We start from the raw sequence: 18,297 nt of genomic DNA, 5'->3' as shown, positions 1-18,297 counted from the left end.
AGAGAGAGAGAGAGAGAGAGAGAGAGAGAGAGAGAGAGAGAGAGAGAGAGAGAGAGAGAGAGAGAGAGAGAGAGAGATGATTGATTGAGAGAATGAGTAAATCCATCTTACTTAACATTACGCTTCATTAAATTTACATTGAATGAATGTTTTGACTCTTATACCAGTTGTATTCTACAAGTTAGTTACAACTTGTAATTTAAAGTAAGTTACATATAGTAACCATTATATATAACCTTCTAACTATTTTTAACTACCTCAACTAACTTTACAAATTGCATGTGTAATGTATCCTCTAATAGATTTGTTCTCGAAACCTTATTGCTACACCAAAAAAAAACTTTTATATAAAATTGTTTTAAGATTAAAATTGTTTTTAAAAATTGACTTAAGTAATACTAGAATGTTTTTATATTAAATTATTGTTAAAAAATTTAAATTAAAATAATTAAAAATCTATTAAGGAACAAAAAACTTCTTTATTAATAGCGGTAGTTTAAGCCCAAATAGAATACTAGTATATAAGAGGGGAGAGAGTGAGAATTAGGATTCATTTGATCATTTGAAGGCAATAGAGAAAGAGAAGAGGAAAAGTAAAGAGAAGAGCTAGGGTTTCCAGAAAATTGAAGAGGTCAGGGGAAGAATCCTTATTATTATGGGTTAGTATGATTGGGTCAATGGGTAGGAGTGTGTTTAGATTAAAATCCTTAATTTTGTATGGTTGTTTGGAATTGTTAGGTTTGATGAGTACCCTTGATTGTGGTGATTTAATTGTGTTAAAACTGAAAATTAACGTTATATAATTAGGGTATTATATGAGTTATAATTTTCTGAATGTTTGGCTTTTTACGGAATCGAAATCGGAGGTCCGAAAGTCCTCCAACGATGAAAAACGCAAAAAAAATCTGATTTTGTTTTACAGTAACCGGTTACTCATCGAGCGTTAATCGGTTACTTGCTTAAAAAATTTGTTAATTCTGTTTTACAGTAACCGGTTACTCACCGAGCGTTAACCGGTTACTTGCTTAAAAATCTGTTAATTCTGTTTTACAGTAACCGGTTACTCACCGAGCGTTAACCGGTTACCACTGTTGAAAAATGAAAAATTGAGATTTTATTTGTGAATGATATATTGTTATGAATGTTGAGATGGTAGAGATGATCTTAATTGCATATTATGTGAATGGTGTATTTGTTATGAATATTGAAATGGTAGAGATTATCTTAATTGCATATTATGTGAATAATGTATTTGTTATGAATGTGTATATGTACCATTGGTGGGTAATTCATAGAGTTGAATTATGGTGATATGTGGAATGTTAAGATGGTAGAGATGATCTTAATTGCATATGTGTTGGTATTTGTACATTCATTCATGGCATGGTCGGCTTCATGGTGGAAGCGGTGAAACTGTGGGTTCACATGGTAGCATACGTTGATCCTTAATTGGAAATAGGCGTAGTAGAACGTTGATCCTTGAATGGAAATAGACGTAGCATACGTTGATCCTTAATTGGAAATAGGCGTAGTAGAACATTGATCCTTGAATGGAAATAAATGTAGCATACGTTGATCCTTAATTGGAAATAGACGTAGTAGTGGCTTTGATCTTGTCCGGATCGGAAGCGTGGCTTGGATTCTAGATATTGAATCGGAAAGCGGTGAATTATTGGGTTCACGTTGAGGTACCGCATGCATAGAGTACATGTCTTGCATTGAGTCATATTAGAGTTATGTGATAATTGAGTGTATGCATTATTGTGATTGTGATGTGTGTATGAGATCTGGTAACTGAATTTGATGATGTTTGGATACATAACTTGGCAAAGTATGTGATTATGTGATAATTGTAGTTATGTGTATTTTTGGGAATATAATATTGGATTTGAATATTATACTCCTTGAGTTTTATGTGTGCTTGAAACATGTGAAATAAATGTTGGTTAATATTATTTACATGGTTATATGAAGTGTGATGAATTCCTTTAATTGTTGATTTAATCATTGTGCTTTATTATACTTCTTCATAATGATTTGAATTCTCACCCTTCTGTTGGAATGATGCTTTACACGGCATCGTGCAGATACTCCGGAGTAGTATTGCTGAAGTAAGTGGACGGTAGCTCACTCGAGATTAGTCGGAGAGTTTCCGTATTTTAGTTGAAGACTAGGTAATGAGTCAATGCTCTGGTCATGTAACACGGGGTAGATTGGTAGTATTGAACTCGTATCCTATTTGGATAAGTATTATATTATTACTTGTGAACATGCTCATTTGCAATTACTGTTTGAGAGGCCATAGTGCCAAATATTCTGGATATGGTTTTATCTTATCTTGAGGAGATTATTGAGAGATGATCATGGTATGAGACATGGATCATTTTATGAAATGCATGAGTATTCATTTTCCGCTGCGAACGCATATGCTTGAATATTCATGATAAGTGAAATGTGTTATTTTTAATGACCAGGTGTATTGTATATTGATGATGAATGATGTTTGGTTTTTGAAAGCTTTTAGTTTTTGAAAACGTCGATGTGTCGCCCTTTTGTTTATATGCGTGCTTATTTACTCTGATTATATGTTAAGTATTTTGGGGTAGAAAAAGGTGTGTTACATGCAACAAATATGGTAACTCTGTTCTTGAATGTTGACATCGATTTAATGAGTATTTTGAACCTGCTTCATCCAAATCTCAAACACAAGGGTGTACAACAACCTACTAAAACGATGTTCAGAGTTCCAAGAATCAAGATGCTTTTACACCTTAAGAAATAAATTACTTAGCACATCATGACAGCTTGTAAATCCCTCAAGAACTGGAAGAATAAGACTACTTTGTAGAGTCATGTGCCTTTCACCATATCACATCTAATGATTTAAATTTACAACTTATTCAATTGTGTGTAGGGCCAAATAAATTTATAATAGGTAATGGACAAAGTCTAGAGGTTAAATCAACTGGTGTTTCAAATTTTCCTTATACTTTTGTGTCAAATCACATGTTAAAACTAACTGATTTATTTAATGTACCCTACATTACTAGAAACATTATTTTAGTTTTCAAATTTTATAAGGACAATAATGTCTTTTTTGAGCCTTATTCTAACAAGTGTGTTGTTAAATCTCAGGCATCTAATCTTGTGATTCTTGGAGGATTCCTAGATGAAAGTGGTTTGTATTGCTACATTGATAACCATGAAACCCATCACATTTCTGACTCGATACACATGCATTTTATTCCGTTCTATATCCATTTTATATTTTTATGTAGTGTTATGTTGATATTTTGTCTTTGTTGCAGTTATTTTCCATGTAGGAATTGACACATGAGAAAAAGGAGCAAAAATGGCCTAAAATAGAGAAAAAGGATACCTCAGCATCAAGAAAGTCAAAGGAGGGCACTCTGATACTTATGGTGTTCGCCACAGGGGCGGCGTTTTCCATGGCCCCCTCATCAGCCACGTCTCCCATGTTGCACTGATGGTGTTTTCCATGAGGCCATGGCGTTTGTACCCAGAAAAAATACAACTGACTTGCTTAGTCCTCTCCCACTTCACCAAGTTTATCTCAACTGATCCCACACGAGTTCGGCCGAATTTCAGAGCCAGTGAACACTATATATAGTATGAGTTTTTAGGTTTTTAGGGAGGCGAGTACTTAGAAGTTTATAGGCAGAAAATCACTTATTGTAAAAGTGCTTAATTGCTTACATCGAGTAATAAGAACACAGTAGTTTTAAGCTTCTACAAAATTTCATGTTGTATTTAGATCGTTCTTCATTCAAGCTTTCCTCCATATTAATTTTATCTTTTTATTTCAAGGTTTTCTGGTTTCCAATTCTCGCACTGTATCACTTTCAGTACGTATTTTTCTGCATCTTAGTGTTTTTCTATTTTGATATTGAAATTGCTATTTTTAATTGTTTTATTAGTGTTAAATTTCCACTGCTTATACTGTTAATGTAGCTTATTAGTACCAACTCACATACACACGTACTAGTGTTGTTGTTGTTTGCATGCTACTTGCTACTAATTCTTATTATCATTATAATTGTCATGCTTAGAAACTTATTTTATATTGAATTAAACATGAGTATTATGCAAAATATGTCTGTCTAAACCGTTTAGAGTCCGAAATGTGAGGATCCTCGTTTCGACGGTACTCGCGTCTATGTTGGAAACTATAAATTAAATTGGGATTCGTTTTTGGAACTGGTTTTTTATACTATTTTAAATTGAGATTATTTACCGCTAAAGCTTAAACTTAGAGATAATGGTTCTGTTTCGAAAGAGAGGAACTCGTATCTTAGATGAAAAAAAAATAGATTTTAATTAAATCAAGAGCGACAACAAATGTTATTTTAAATTGTAAAAACAATCATTTTCAAAAATAGAGTTTAGAGGAATATATGTGTTGCAACAACAGGCATTTCTAAGTTTAAACTCTAGTGTCACGCAAGTGACAACCGATATCACCTTTAAATCTGTTTTTCACTCGAAACGACTTTTTAATTAATTTGAAGTTCTTAATTTTCAAAAATATAAGTTTTATAATTTAACAGACTGAACCACGACATCGACAATGTAGATTTTAGAATAAAACTCGGTTCCGATTTAGCGAACTCAGACGGTTCATTTAATTAAGTTTCTTCCTATTAAAAAAATTTGTCCCGATTTGATTAATTATCTGACTTAGTTGTGGGTACTATTGATTAATGTAAGCCATATTCCGGTCTCTCCTTTAATTACTTTTATACACAAACTTTTTTTATTTTCTGTTTTAATTCCCCTTCTCATCCAAAATCCGATTAGCCTTAAATTTACATAGCAACAATAGATAGTGGTTGAGTTGATTATAATTTCATGTGGGTTCGATAACCTTTTATATTACCCTGATACATTCCATGCACCTGCAGAAAGCATCTAAGAGAAGGAAAACATTCTGATCAACTCTACATCAAGTTTTTGCGCTGTTGTCTTGGAATTTATTAGTCAACATCGTAACTTCATTGTTGCTCTATATAGATTATGTCATTTTATTTTATTTCTATCGGTTGTATGCCTAACACTCACTCTAACACAGAGGATTTAGAACAACCGATCCCTGAAGTCGAGAGTTACATTCACTTGAAACGCCGAATATGTGAACTTAGAGCAATATTTGAGTCTATGGATGAAACTATTAACCATTCACTCAAGGACTTTGCAGTTTCGTCTTAGGATGAACCGCACTCAAGCATTATTCCACCTATAATACAGGCGAACACTTTTGAATTAGAATCGTCTCTGGTGCAAATCATGCAACAGAACCAGTTCTTTGGAAATCCCACTGAGGACCCAAATCTTCATTTATCAGTGTTTGTACAATATGCAGACACATTAAAGAGTGGTGTTGCTAATCCAGAATCCATTCGACTATGTTTATTTCCTTTCCCCCTAAAAGATAGAGCCTGAGCATGGCTACAGTGTCGACCTGCGAACACAATCACCACTTAGAATGAACTCAAGAGGGTATTCTTAGTCATAATTTCCCATCAAGAAAAATGGTAGTATTGAGAAATCATATAACTACGTTTAAACAAACCGAAAGAGAATCACTTTTTGATGCATAGGAAAGATATAAAGATATGATAAGACTATGTCTTCATCACGGATTATAACAATGGCTTATCATCCATACCTTATATAATGGTCTATTATACAACACCATAATGACCATAGACGCTGCTGATGGAAGAGCCTTAATGAATAAATCTTTTGAAGCCTACAAACTTATCGAAAACATGGCCCAAAATCATTACCAATGAGGAACTGAACAAGTTCAAGTTGAGAAAATTTAACAGAAATGAGGAATGTTTGAAGTCAATGGAATTAATCATGTATGTGCTAAAGTCGAGGCACTTGCCCAAAAGATCAACAACTTAACTATAACCAGACCAACCATCGTGGTTGTTGTAGCCTCAAACTACGAAATTTGTGGAGTCCGAAGGTGAAACCTTAGTAGTTTTGCAAGGTCGTTTTACAGCTAGTAAGAAGCCTCAGAGAACACTAAATGAATATGTACAAATAAAAGAGTACATCCATTGGTATACACTAGTTTTTTGAGTTGAAGTATTTGATCCAAGAGTGACCGATAATGCTACATAAATGGTGGTGATCAAAGCAAGAGTTTTTGTTGAGGGTGATCTCAACATTTCTAATCCATAATTAGCCAACCTCGTAGTAGGTTGAGTAGATATCTTTGTAATGGACATGTCTATCCCATTTTTTAATCCAACAATCCATAGAGAAGGACACACCACAATGTGTCAGTGTTCCCTTAAAAGAGGTAAATTTCTATCGTCTTCTTCTTTATATTTGAGGTATTTGACTATTTTAAAGTTGAAATTATAATAAAAACTATGATTTAATCCTTTAAAATAATGGATTTAATTTTCCTCATCAAATAAAATTATTATACTGACCAAATAGATGAGTTTCATAGTCTTTTGTGGAAAGGAGGTGAAAATAAAAATAGACATAAGTGTAAAAGAAAAATCAAATCCAGCATAAACCTCAAAAAGCACCAAGGAGGTTAACTCAAATAATCCCAATTGATTGGCACCATGAGGAAATTGATAGGATAAGCTTAACGTGCATATTTTCAAATAAAATATGAGCTAAACATAGACTCCAAGTCAACAAGATCCTTGCTTTAATGAAGATCTCTCAAAATCTTGGAAAATTTGATCATAAATAGATTGGAGCCCTAATGAAATTGATCGAGACACCAATTTTGGAATGATTTTGATCTAATTTTGAATGTGCACAATATCCATCAATTTCTTACATTTTTTATATGGCCAAACTCGCCAGAAGCCAAACTATAAATAGGTAACACTCCTTCACTATTTTGCATCTCATACCTTTTATCTACTCTTGCATTCTTGTGTGAGCTCTTTACTTTTTCGTAATAAGCATCGTCATGACCTCTTCAAAGAGTTAGAAATATGAAGATACCCTAAAGATATGTTTTTACTACTGGTCTAGTAGAAATAATTCAAGAGAAGAAGATGAAGATTCTCATAAAAAAGGTGATCCAACGATGGTACATGGAGGAGAGCTTCATGAAAAGCTATAAACGCCACTCTTAAATTTTTCAAGGGTCGTTGTGAGAGTTCTTCACAAAGGTACTCGATAAAACATTCCTCAATATCATAAAATACTTTTCTTCAAAATTATTAATTTTTAGTACATCCTTGAAATTACAAGAAGGGTTAAAATAGAGATTCACAAAGATCATTTTGGTAGAATTTTTTAATATCCACGTCAAGGAACAACCTACTCATATGAGGCACCCTTAGGATATAAGAATTTCAAGAGGTCCATATATCTTAATTCCTTTTTTGTGAACCCAATGGAGAAAAGAAAGTTTCTTTTTAAGTCAAAAAATTTTAAACCAAAAGTTTGTGTTATGCACTGCCTCCTAACAAGAACCCTTCTACCAATAAGTGTAAATATCAACTATGTCATCAGAGATGACATTGTTACCCTTTAGATCCTTACCCTAAATATTCTAACAAATTAGGTGGAATGAATATTCCTCCATATGAATGACTTCAAAGAAAGCCAATCAATAGGACTTCCCTATGAAGCAATGATCACCAAACTCTTAGAAACTTCAAATGTTGACACCATAGGAGAAACTATAGACTCATCCAACCAAAATATCAACTACACCTCCCTCAAAGATATGAAGGTTTTCATCAAACATGGAAAATTAATGGACAACTCAGTGGTTGAAGAAGAAGACCTAGAAAAAATAAAATACATAACAATCAGCAAAATCAAGAAGATATGCCAAAGCATAGTCAGAAATGTGGAAGAAATTAAAACCATTATTGCAATGAATTATGATTCTTATGGAAATGAATAATATCACTTATATGTCTTAGCGTGTTTTCCATTTCTATTTTTTTACTACTGTGCAACTTTTTGCTTCTTGTATATCAATTCTAGTATGATTTAAATTAATAGACTGTGATGTTTCTTTTCTTTCTAAATGCTCGTGTTCTAATATTTTTTTCATATTTAAATTCTCATAATGCATCTTTATCTTCCTTTATGATTTTGACAAAGGAGGAGAAATATACTCTTAGGGGGAGTAGAGTATAGTCTCTACTTAACCAAGAGGGAATTTAACCACTCAAAATATCTATTTTGTTTTTTCTTTTACCACCTCCCTTAGAGATGTGTTGTCATCATAAAAAAGGTGGAGAATGTGAAAACATGTTTTGTAGGGTATTAAAGACAAGTGATCAAAGCCAAGGAGAAATATCATGCTTTTCCTTTTTCATTGTGCTTTTGATGATGAAAACTTAAAGGGAAACTTGTAGGAGATTTTTTTATACAACCTTAATGCAACCTTTGAGTCAGATAAGTATAACAAAGTTGTTAGAGATGCAAGCAAACAAATTAGGGTTTGATCCTCAAATTATGGGACTCAACTGGAATAAATCTCAAGCCTCGTCTCCAAGAAAATTCAATAAAATTTCTATATGATTTATTTACTTGACAAGTCTTGAAGCCATAAAGTATAAAAGAGAGGAAGTATGAAAGATCGCTCTGTCACATTTGAGTGAACCATGTTTTGTAAAAACACAAAAGGATTTTTTGTAAAGTTACATGGCTAAATCAAAAACACATTAAAATAAGTTTTAGAGACGTTCCAGTTGAATTATGATTTGTCTGAATGGTTTTGGACAAAAATCATGTTGTCCAATCGCTTGACACTCATACCTAATCGATTGGGGTAGTGAAAAATTTATCCTTAAACTTTTGGGATAATGCCTTTATGAACCATAACATCTATGGATATTTCTTTACTTTTACACTTATTTAATCAATTAATCTGAGGGCTTCCAATCGATTGGAGGAAAGTGCCAATCGATTGACACATTAAATTTGGCCCATGCAAGTTTCCTTTTTTTTTGTCAACCTCTAACCTATAAATAGAAGCTCCTTACTTCACATTTTCACATCTAGAAAACATGAGCTACCTATCACACTACTGAAACATTATCTCTCTAAAGTTATATTTTTACTTTCTCTCACTTACAATTAGTCGTAGCGCTTTTGAGATTTTTTTTTCTGTTTACTGAGAAATTTCTTTACTTTTACACTTATTTAATCAATTAATTTGATGGCTTCCAATCGATTGGAGGAAAGTGCCAATCGATTGACACATTAAATTTGGCCCATGCACGTTTCCTTTTTTTTGTCAACCTCTAACCTATAAATAGAAGTTCCTTACTTCATATTTTCACATCTAGAAAACATGAGCTACCTATCCCACTACTGAATCATTATCTCTCTAAAGTTATATTTTTACTTTCTCTCACTTACAATTAGTCGTAGCACTTTTGAGATATTTTTTCTATTTAGTGAGAATTTTTGTATTCTAGAAGGGGTATAATTGTCAATTCACCAAGAAATATTTGTATCTTGATTGAATAATATATCTATAAAGGTTTGTTTGTTTGGGTTCAAAGATAAACCCTTTAAAAGCTTTAGTTTAGGGGTTTAGGTTCTAAGTCGATGTTTCGGTTCTTAAACTCAACCCAATCAAAAGCTTTTTTTTTGGTTCAAGAACATGCCGATTCAAAATCTCAACTTGTTGTAAAAACCCTGTTTCACTTCGTATGTTATCAAAAGATTGATTTTGTTCGAGATAATCCCAATTTAAAATCTCAGTTGTTTGTGGTCAACCTAGTCAAAACCTTGGCTCGGTTTATGAGGTAAGCCTGGCTAAAAGCTCATGTTGGTTTGAGATAAGTTTGTAGAAAATCTTTGTTCAAGGGACTAACCGCTTCATGTTGGTGTTTGGAAATAAGACTAACTGCTTAATTCCATTGTTTGGAAGGAAGACTAACTGCTTCTCTTTATAGTTTGTTGTTTGGTTGGAAATTAGCCAATACCATCATTTTTCCTTGTATAAGGGATTTTGAGAGTTCAACCTAATAATATCTCTTAAGAACTACGGGATATTCTCAAGATCAAATCATAGGGAGAGAATATGTCTTTTCTCGTTAACTGAACCTCTATAATTCCTGGTGTTATTTCTCTTACCCGTAACTTTTACTTTCCACATATTTACTTTGCACTATTATTTCTAAAACTATTTTCAAAATGCTATTAAACTTTGAAAATGATAAAGAAAGTTTTTCAAACTATAGTTTTTCTGAAACCCACAATTCACCCCCTCCTCTTATGTATGGAGTAACATGTTCAACACATACAAGGATTCTTACTGGGCTAGTGACTCTGATGACTACAGGTCTACCTTAGGTTCATATGCTTACTTTGGTCCTAACATCGTGTCATGGAGCTCAAAGATACAACCCCTAGTTGCTAGATCGAGCATAGAAGCAGAATATCACGCGTTGACATATACGACATCTAAACTTTTATGGTTGGAGTCTCTTCTATCTGAGTTACATATTATTTATCCTTAAATGCACTTTTAATCCTCCTAGTTTGATATTTTTAATTTTTAGTCCCTCCATTTTCAAAATCAATTTTTGGTCCATGACCTATACTTCACTAGTCCCCCTTCACTTTTGCATACGTGACAACGATGATTAGGATAAAAAAATTATTTTTAATGAGTTGGAAATAATGACTAGGATAATTTATTATTTAATATTTTTTATTGAATAATTTAATTAAAAGTTTTATAATTATATATTGAAATTAATTAGTATAAACTTTAAAAGATATTTTTTGTGCTTAGGCCCAATTCTATGTAAAATCAAACCAGCCCACAGGTACTTATTTGGTTGTAATTTTTAAAAAGACTAAAGTATTTAGTAGAGAAAAATATGTGGGACTTCTACCCACTCCTTTTTCTGAAATTCTACTAATTGCTTGTTGTGGACTGAACAAAATGTAGTTGTCATCGTCTTTCTTATTTTTAAGCTTGTTGTCACAGCATAACAAGTAAACCATGCTTTCTCAGGAACTATAGTACATTGCATGGATGGTAGTGTGATGGTACCTTACAATCAAAGAATGAGTAAAATAACAACAAGCATAGGTGATAGGACCTACTGTATTATATCATTGCTTTCTATCTGGTGCTACTCTTGCTTTGTACCATGGATATCCTCAAGGCTGTGGAACATGAATTATGTAGTAAAATTCTAATTAATATATTCCAATTGTTTTCACTTATATCCAAAAACAAGTTACATCAATGAATGCTGAGGGATGTCATGCTCAATTATGCCATGCTCAATGATCCCAACTAATCACACTTAACAACTATCAATCTACTCTACTTAAATGTGTTTTCATATATACTTATTAATCTACTCTAGTTAAATGTGTTTTCATGGAGACAAGGTGATGATGAACCACAGGTTTATTTCAAGTGCTCAAGTGATATACAAATGAGAAACATGGTTTAATATCTCATGCACAAAATAGAAGATATTCAAAATTAAATGAAAAAGATAGATAGATACTAGTGTACCATAACATATGTCATGAAGAATGATGCATGCATCATAATACTTTAGTGCATGCACTTTTTTGAATCTGACTCCATGAAATGTACCCGTGCAAGGATGAGAGCATAATTATAAGAGCAGGCACAACGGACAGAAACACTTGAAGAATTAGAATGAGTTGGTATCCTGTTATAACTTGGATCATAATTGTCCTGCAAATATATAATGGAAAGATACCGGTATTAAGAATTTTTCTATAATACATTGTGTTGAGGAATGGAGGTGGCAATATATAATTGTCTCTAAAAAAACCTCATACAAAAGCTATATGTTTCCATGTCAGCATACACGTTGTGTAGAGGAATGGAGGTGACAATGTTCATGCTTGAAAAATACGACTTAGAAGAAGAAAAGTAATGTTCATGCCTGAATAAGAATCTGCAACCATATTATGTATTTTCAAAGTTCCATAATGTGAATTTTTTTTTTTAATAACCAGATTTTTTAAAAAAAATTCAAAAATACCCATTTTTTCAAAAAAATTACAAAAATGGGCAATTTTTGCCCTAATTTTGTACGTAGGCGCCACTGGGAGTGGCGCCTACCCTTAAATTTTTTTATTTTTTTATTCTTTTTTTTTAAAAATATGTTTTTTTTTTTTTTTTTTTAAATATGTTTTTTTTTTTAATTTTTTTTAGTTTATGAATTTATATTTTTTATAAATTATATTAATTTATATTAACATATATATATAAATAAAATTATTTACAAGATATATATTGTTAACTGTTGTAATTTCTTAGATTTTAATGGTTGTTTGTCATGTTATTGTTGTATTTGTTATTGTTCTATTACTTGTTCTTGTTTTAGTACTTGTTTTTGTTCTAGTATTTGTTTTTGTTTTAGTAATTGGTGTTGTAATGTTAGATGTTTGTGTTTGTTGTTCAAGTGTCATCTTCTATTTGGAATAAAAAGTAAACTTTAATGATAAATAGCATTGGTACACAGATTTATGAATATGAAAACTAAGTTGTGGAACTAGATCCACGATATGGACATTTGTTCTTATTATGCCCTAGTTGTCTACATATGCTACACTTCCTCTGCATTTTCTCTGCGACGTCCATTTCAGTTCTAATGCGCCTGCTATTTGGGCGACCACTTTTATTCCGCCGCATCGATTCGTTGTGCCAAACAATTTCCCCGTCATACTCTGGCCAATACGCCTCCAATGCTACCACCGGAAAGGGATTGTCGTATACATTGAGCAATGTTGCAACTTTGTAGATCGGAGACACTAGCGATAATGCATCGAAGTGGCTGTGTGAACACGCTGCAATTCCCATATTGTTTGGTTTGGATTTTGTGTTGATATATCATAAACTAGCTTTGTTTGATGTCAAGTTATGGATGGAGAAATGATTCAAACAAATTGTCAGTCAAAAATAAAAGTTTAGAAAATATCAAAATAGGGGGACCAAAAATGTATCTATTATTTTTTAAATTTCAACGGTACTTTGTGACAATCGAAGTGCAACAATATTCTCTCATAATCCAGTAATGCATGCTACGACGAAACACATTGAACTTGACATTCACTTTATCATTTGCAAATTCAGTATGTTCAAGCTCATGGTCCGATGGCTGACATGTTAACTAAACCGCTTTCCACAACTTTAAGTTATAGTGGTTAGAATATCTAACTAACTTTAAGTTACAAGTTATAAATAACTTGTAGAATACAAGTAGTGTAACAGCCAAACACTCGTTCAATGTAAATATAAACCGTTGAAAATATTCTATTTTCATGATAAAATATAATCATTAGTTTTTACTGTTAAATTCAACTTATCTCACATTGATACTAGATTTTTTACCTACTGAAAAATGTTAAAATCTATTGTAAAATTGGAAACTAATGAAAGAATAAATTATATGCTCTAATGAATTAAATTACTAGATTGATTGATTCAATGACAATTTAAATCATGTGCACATAGTCAATTCAATAGTATCATAAATATATCCATCCTTAAAGTGTTTTTTCAAACTTTTCATTAATTATCCAAAATGATAAAGAAATTCATGAGTAATGAATAAACTATGATGTATAGAGATAGATATTTCTCAAGATCTTCTTGTGTTTATTAGAACGATTTATTGATTTATACATGGGAGCTAGCAAGTTATATATACAAGTTTATACCATCTTACTAGTTAGTCACACAAGTTAAGAGTTAACTATTCTAATTAACTATCTTAACTACTTCTGTACATCATTATAACTAACTTTCTAAAGTAGATATACTACATTAAGCATATTTTAATACCCCTGTAAGCTCGTGGTCGGTGAGAGGGGGCAACTTTGAGCTAGAGTAAAAAATCTTGGAATAAGTTGGTGGATAGAGGTTTTGTGAGAGCTGCAATCTGCAAATTTCGTAGTCCCAATTACATGTTAAATTTTAAGTTTGTTAGCTACAACTCTCACAGAAAAAAATGGATGTCCAATTTATATGTTTTGTTCTAAAATAAAGGATCGATTTATGAGATAGCATAATAACACTTAGTTGGTTGTGAAGAAAAGTTGGTGCAATATAGTTGACTTGTAGTTCAGTTAGAAGCGATTCTAACCATAAGAACTCGAATGTAGTATGATTTTATATTCTATTTTAGTACTCGAACGGGCCATCAAGGATTGTTTCTTCGAGCTCCATGAGATCAAGTGGAGACCAAAATAGACACATGATCTTGAGGTTGATCTCCTATAATCATAATCACTAATCCAATCCAAATCATTATAGGAACTTAGGGAGAATCTCTATAAAGGATTGGCTGGAGAAAGAAGCTAGCTATAATGAGCAATACCACTTAGGTATTGAAGAATACGTTTAACTACACTTCCATGTGACTACAAACATCTAGCTATGAACTAGAACGCTTAATTAACACAAAGTTATATCAGAGATAGTTAAAGTTACATATTACAGGGCTCTAACTATTAAAATGTAAAGGGAGAGATCAGTTAAGGTGTCAGTTCCCTGTTTACTTAATTTGCAATGGCTACACATTAGTGTGCTGACTCCACTCGCATCAGTCATGTTAGCCTTGTCAAACAATTCTTTCGTATAACTGATATGTGTTAGCAACATAGATCCATTAGGTTGATTAAGTAACTCAATTCTAAACTTCCTTATTTATTTTGCACACAAGTGTTGAATTGGTGTTGACAAATCTAGGTAGTTGTTTCATGTACACATCTTTTTGAAGGTATCCAATTAGAAAAGCATTATTGACGTAGTGGTGGTATAATTGTGAGAGAACCCAGGCGTAGGCGTAGGGAGAGTGACATATGCCCAGTATTTTGTCCTTTTTTAGTTGCCCTTTTATTAGTTCAAGTGCCCTTCATTTGGTTCAATTTCCTCTACCCTAGATGTATCGCCCCATCCTCTTATTTCCATATCCTTAACGCACAATCGTGTGGGGAACGTAGGACGAGTCAACAATCATACATAGGAAGTTATGGGACTTAACTACATCTCTTGGATTTTAGGGACTTGACCACTCATTCTTGTAGAGGTAGCTAAATTCTAGGGAAAGTTGGTTCCCTCAATTCAAATCCCTGGGATATAAATACATTAGTGTCATCACACTAAAGGGATAACCAATAACAACAAGAAATACATATACATGGTAGCTTCTAACCTCACGTGAGCTAGATCTCAATGCACTAACAAACTTAAAACTTATGACAACCCTTATCACTAGTGGTTATCAAGTATTTGTACTTTTTACGAGTACAAATGACACCGACTGTGGGGCCCTAGTAAAGTCAGAACGGTGGGGGTGAACATCAAGGACGCAAAGCTGATGTCGCTAAGAGAAACACCCATAGAAGGAGGCCTCATTGTTCTATAAGAGGAGAACGAGAAAGCCGAAGAGAAATTTAACCCGCATAGAAGCGAAGACCAAAGTAGTGGATCTTGTTTAGTTTAATTTATTTGAGGTATGTTTTTAGCGAGATATATTCTTACTTGTTTGGCACGAACAATTATGTTTCCTTGAGGGCACTCTTTTATAGGGTTACTAAGGCGAAGCGTCGTTTTTAATGATACCCTCACTAGACTTATGTAAGAATTTTGATTATTATCTATTTGTGTGTAGGTTGCCTCAAATCTAGAGAATGGTATGAAGGTTGTCCCTCGAGGAAACTACAAGATGGATGTTCATGTAGGACTCTTTTTTGCTCCTCGAGGTGATTACATGATGGATCCTCGTGTAGGAATCCTTGCCACCCCTCAAGGAGATTACATATTTGATCCTCATGTATGAATCATTTCCCCCACTTCTCTTGGTTGAATAATTTTTCAATTAAAGGAGTGTTTGTTTGGGTTTAAATATAAACTCATTAAAAGCTTTGTTTGGATATTTAATTTTAAGTCGCTTGTTCTGCTCATGAGCTCAGCCCATGTAAACCATCTACTTGGTTCGAGATTAGCCTAATATAAAATCTCAATTATGTTTGTGGTTAGCTCGTGTAAAACCTTGATTGAGTTCGTGAGCTCAGCCTATGTAAAAGCTCCTCTTGGATTGAGATAAACCTGGTATAAATTCTCAATTCGGTTTGAGGTGAGCCCGTGTAAAATCCCAGTTCGGTTCGGAGGATTTCCTATTCAAACACCACACTTCTTTTGATATAAGTTTGTATAAAATCTTGATTTAACTTGGGGACTAACTGATTCAAGATTGTTCGTGTTTGGGAGGAAAACTAACCATTCTAGTCCATTGCTAGTTATTTGGATGAAAATTAACCTGAAACTTCATTTTCTTTGTATTAGGGGGTTTGTAAGCTCAACCTACTAAAAGATAACAAGAATTATTGGATACTATCCAAATCAAGTCTTGTGGAAAGGAGTAGATCACTTCTTTGTATAAGGAAGTGATAGATTTTTATGAAACCCTAAATAAATTTACTAAGGTAAAATAAAACTTTGACTTGATCCTATCAAGTTAAAGGTCTTCCTTCAATAAAATAGGATTAGGATTTAAAATATGATACAATGCCTACTAAAGGATTAAATAGGAAAAAAGTAAATTCGTCAGTTTATAAATGCCTGGATTTTAATAGATTTGGCCACTTAGAGAACTTCTAGAATCACCAATGCACATGGACCCAACAAATTTTTGGTGATAAAGGTGAAACCCTAGTAATTATTACAGCGATGCTTTGCAGCTTTTATGAAGCCTTAGTGCATATTAAATATAATTGTGCAAATAAAATATTATACTCAGCGTATACAATGATTTTGACGCTTATGATATGGGATGCTTTGCAACGTTTATGAAGCCTTAGTGCATATTAAATATAGTTGTCCAAAGGTGTATATAAATGATGGTGATCAAAGCACACCTTTTGTTGAGGTTGGTCTTAACATCTCTAATCTATGATGATTTAAAAAACTTGTAGTAGGTTGAGAAGATACGTCTTTGGTAGACATATCTATCTTGAAGATTTTACCAAATCTCGTATCCAACAATCCGTAGAGAAGGACATGTCTCATTATGTTGGCATTCCCTTGAAAGGGGGGTTTTATCACGGTCAATGGATAATCATGGTAGTACATTATTTTGAAGTTTGAACAATTGGAAATCTCCGGTTGATCCTTTAAAATAGTGCATTTAATTTTTCTCATCATTTAAAATATTTACTGCTAACCAAATAGATGAGTTATTTAGTGTTTATAGAAAGAGGTTGGAATAAGCTTGCCAGGGGGTGAAAACAGTGAGAAAACCAAAGAAAATCCATCACAAGGCTTAAGAAGCTTCAAGAGGGTTGATCCATACAAGCTCGACCGATTGGAATTTGAAGCCAATCAACTAGAGCAATTTATCGCTTCAAAATTAAAATTAAATCTAATTGAAACTTTTCCTTCAAGTGAAATCAAACACACACATTGATTTATATAAATTTGGTGATCCAATTGATTGAAACCTCAACAAAATCTATTAGGAAGCTAATTTTTGGAAGATTTAGTTATAAACTTTATCATGAATAATCGTCAGTGATTTGTGCAAGTTTTGCATGCTCAAAATCTATCAGGAGCTCGACTATAAATAGGTAAATTCTTTTCATTCTTCTATATCTCATACTTTATTCTATATTCTTGTTTTGTTTTGTGAGTCTTTATCTCTCTCCATAAGTATCATAATGGTGTCATCAAAAATTCACCAATATGAAGATGTCGCACCAAGAAGAGTTTTTATGAAGGGCATTCTAGAAATAACTCAAGAAAGAAAAAAGATTACCAACCAGAAAGTAATTCAAAAAAAATTCTGGGAGGAAAGCTTCATGAGGAGCCATAAACCATATATCCAGATATGTAAAAGATCCCTAAGAGGATTCTTCATCGAGGTACCTAATAGAAAATTCCCAAACCTTGTGGAAGAATTCTATTCAAATCTGGCAATAGTTGAAACATCCATGAGATCATCTCTTAAAGGAGTTAAAATAGATATCCATAAATATCAATTTGGAAGGATGTTTGAGTTGCCCGTGCAAGGAGTCACATACACCTATTGAGCTTTGTAGCGGTAAATTTATGACCATTAAGCTATGGATAAAATTAACGTCAATAAAACCAGAGTCGCCACCATGCTTTTATTGTTTCCAAAGGAAAAGGGAAAAGTACGAACAAAACCCAAAGATAAGATGTTTTCAAATCAAAACTAATAAATTGCCAGAGATTACAGGTAAGGGGGTTGGTTACACAGAGGGAATGTGTTAGCACCCAAAGTGTCCTAGGTA

General features: G+C 33.0%; 1 non-coding gene across 1 annotated transcript; it reads right to left on the bottom strand.

Annotated features, from left to right (window-relative positions):
* Nucleotides 1-5,554: 5,554 nt before the first annotated feature.
* LOC127089402 (small nucleolar RNA R71) lies at nt 5,555-5,662 on the bottom strand. The gene has a single exon (XR_007791002.1). It is a non-coding gene; the product is annotated as a small nucleolar RNA R71 (small nucleolar RNA).
* Nucleotides 5,663-18,297: the final 12,635 nt, after the last annotated feature.

This window comes from Lathyrus oleraceus, chromosome 5, assembly GCF_024323335.1.
Source record: "Lathyrus oleraceus cultivar Zhongwan6 chromosome 5, CAAS_Psat_ZW6_1.0, whole genome shotgun sequence".
Taxonomy (NCBI): domain Eukaryota; kingdom Viridiplantae; phylum Streptophyta; class Magnoliopsida; order Fabales; family Fabaceae; genus Lathyrus; species Lathyrus oleraceus.
This window is presented reverse-complemented; position numbering and strand designations above follow the sequence as displayed.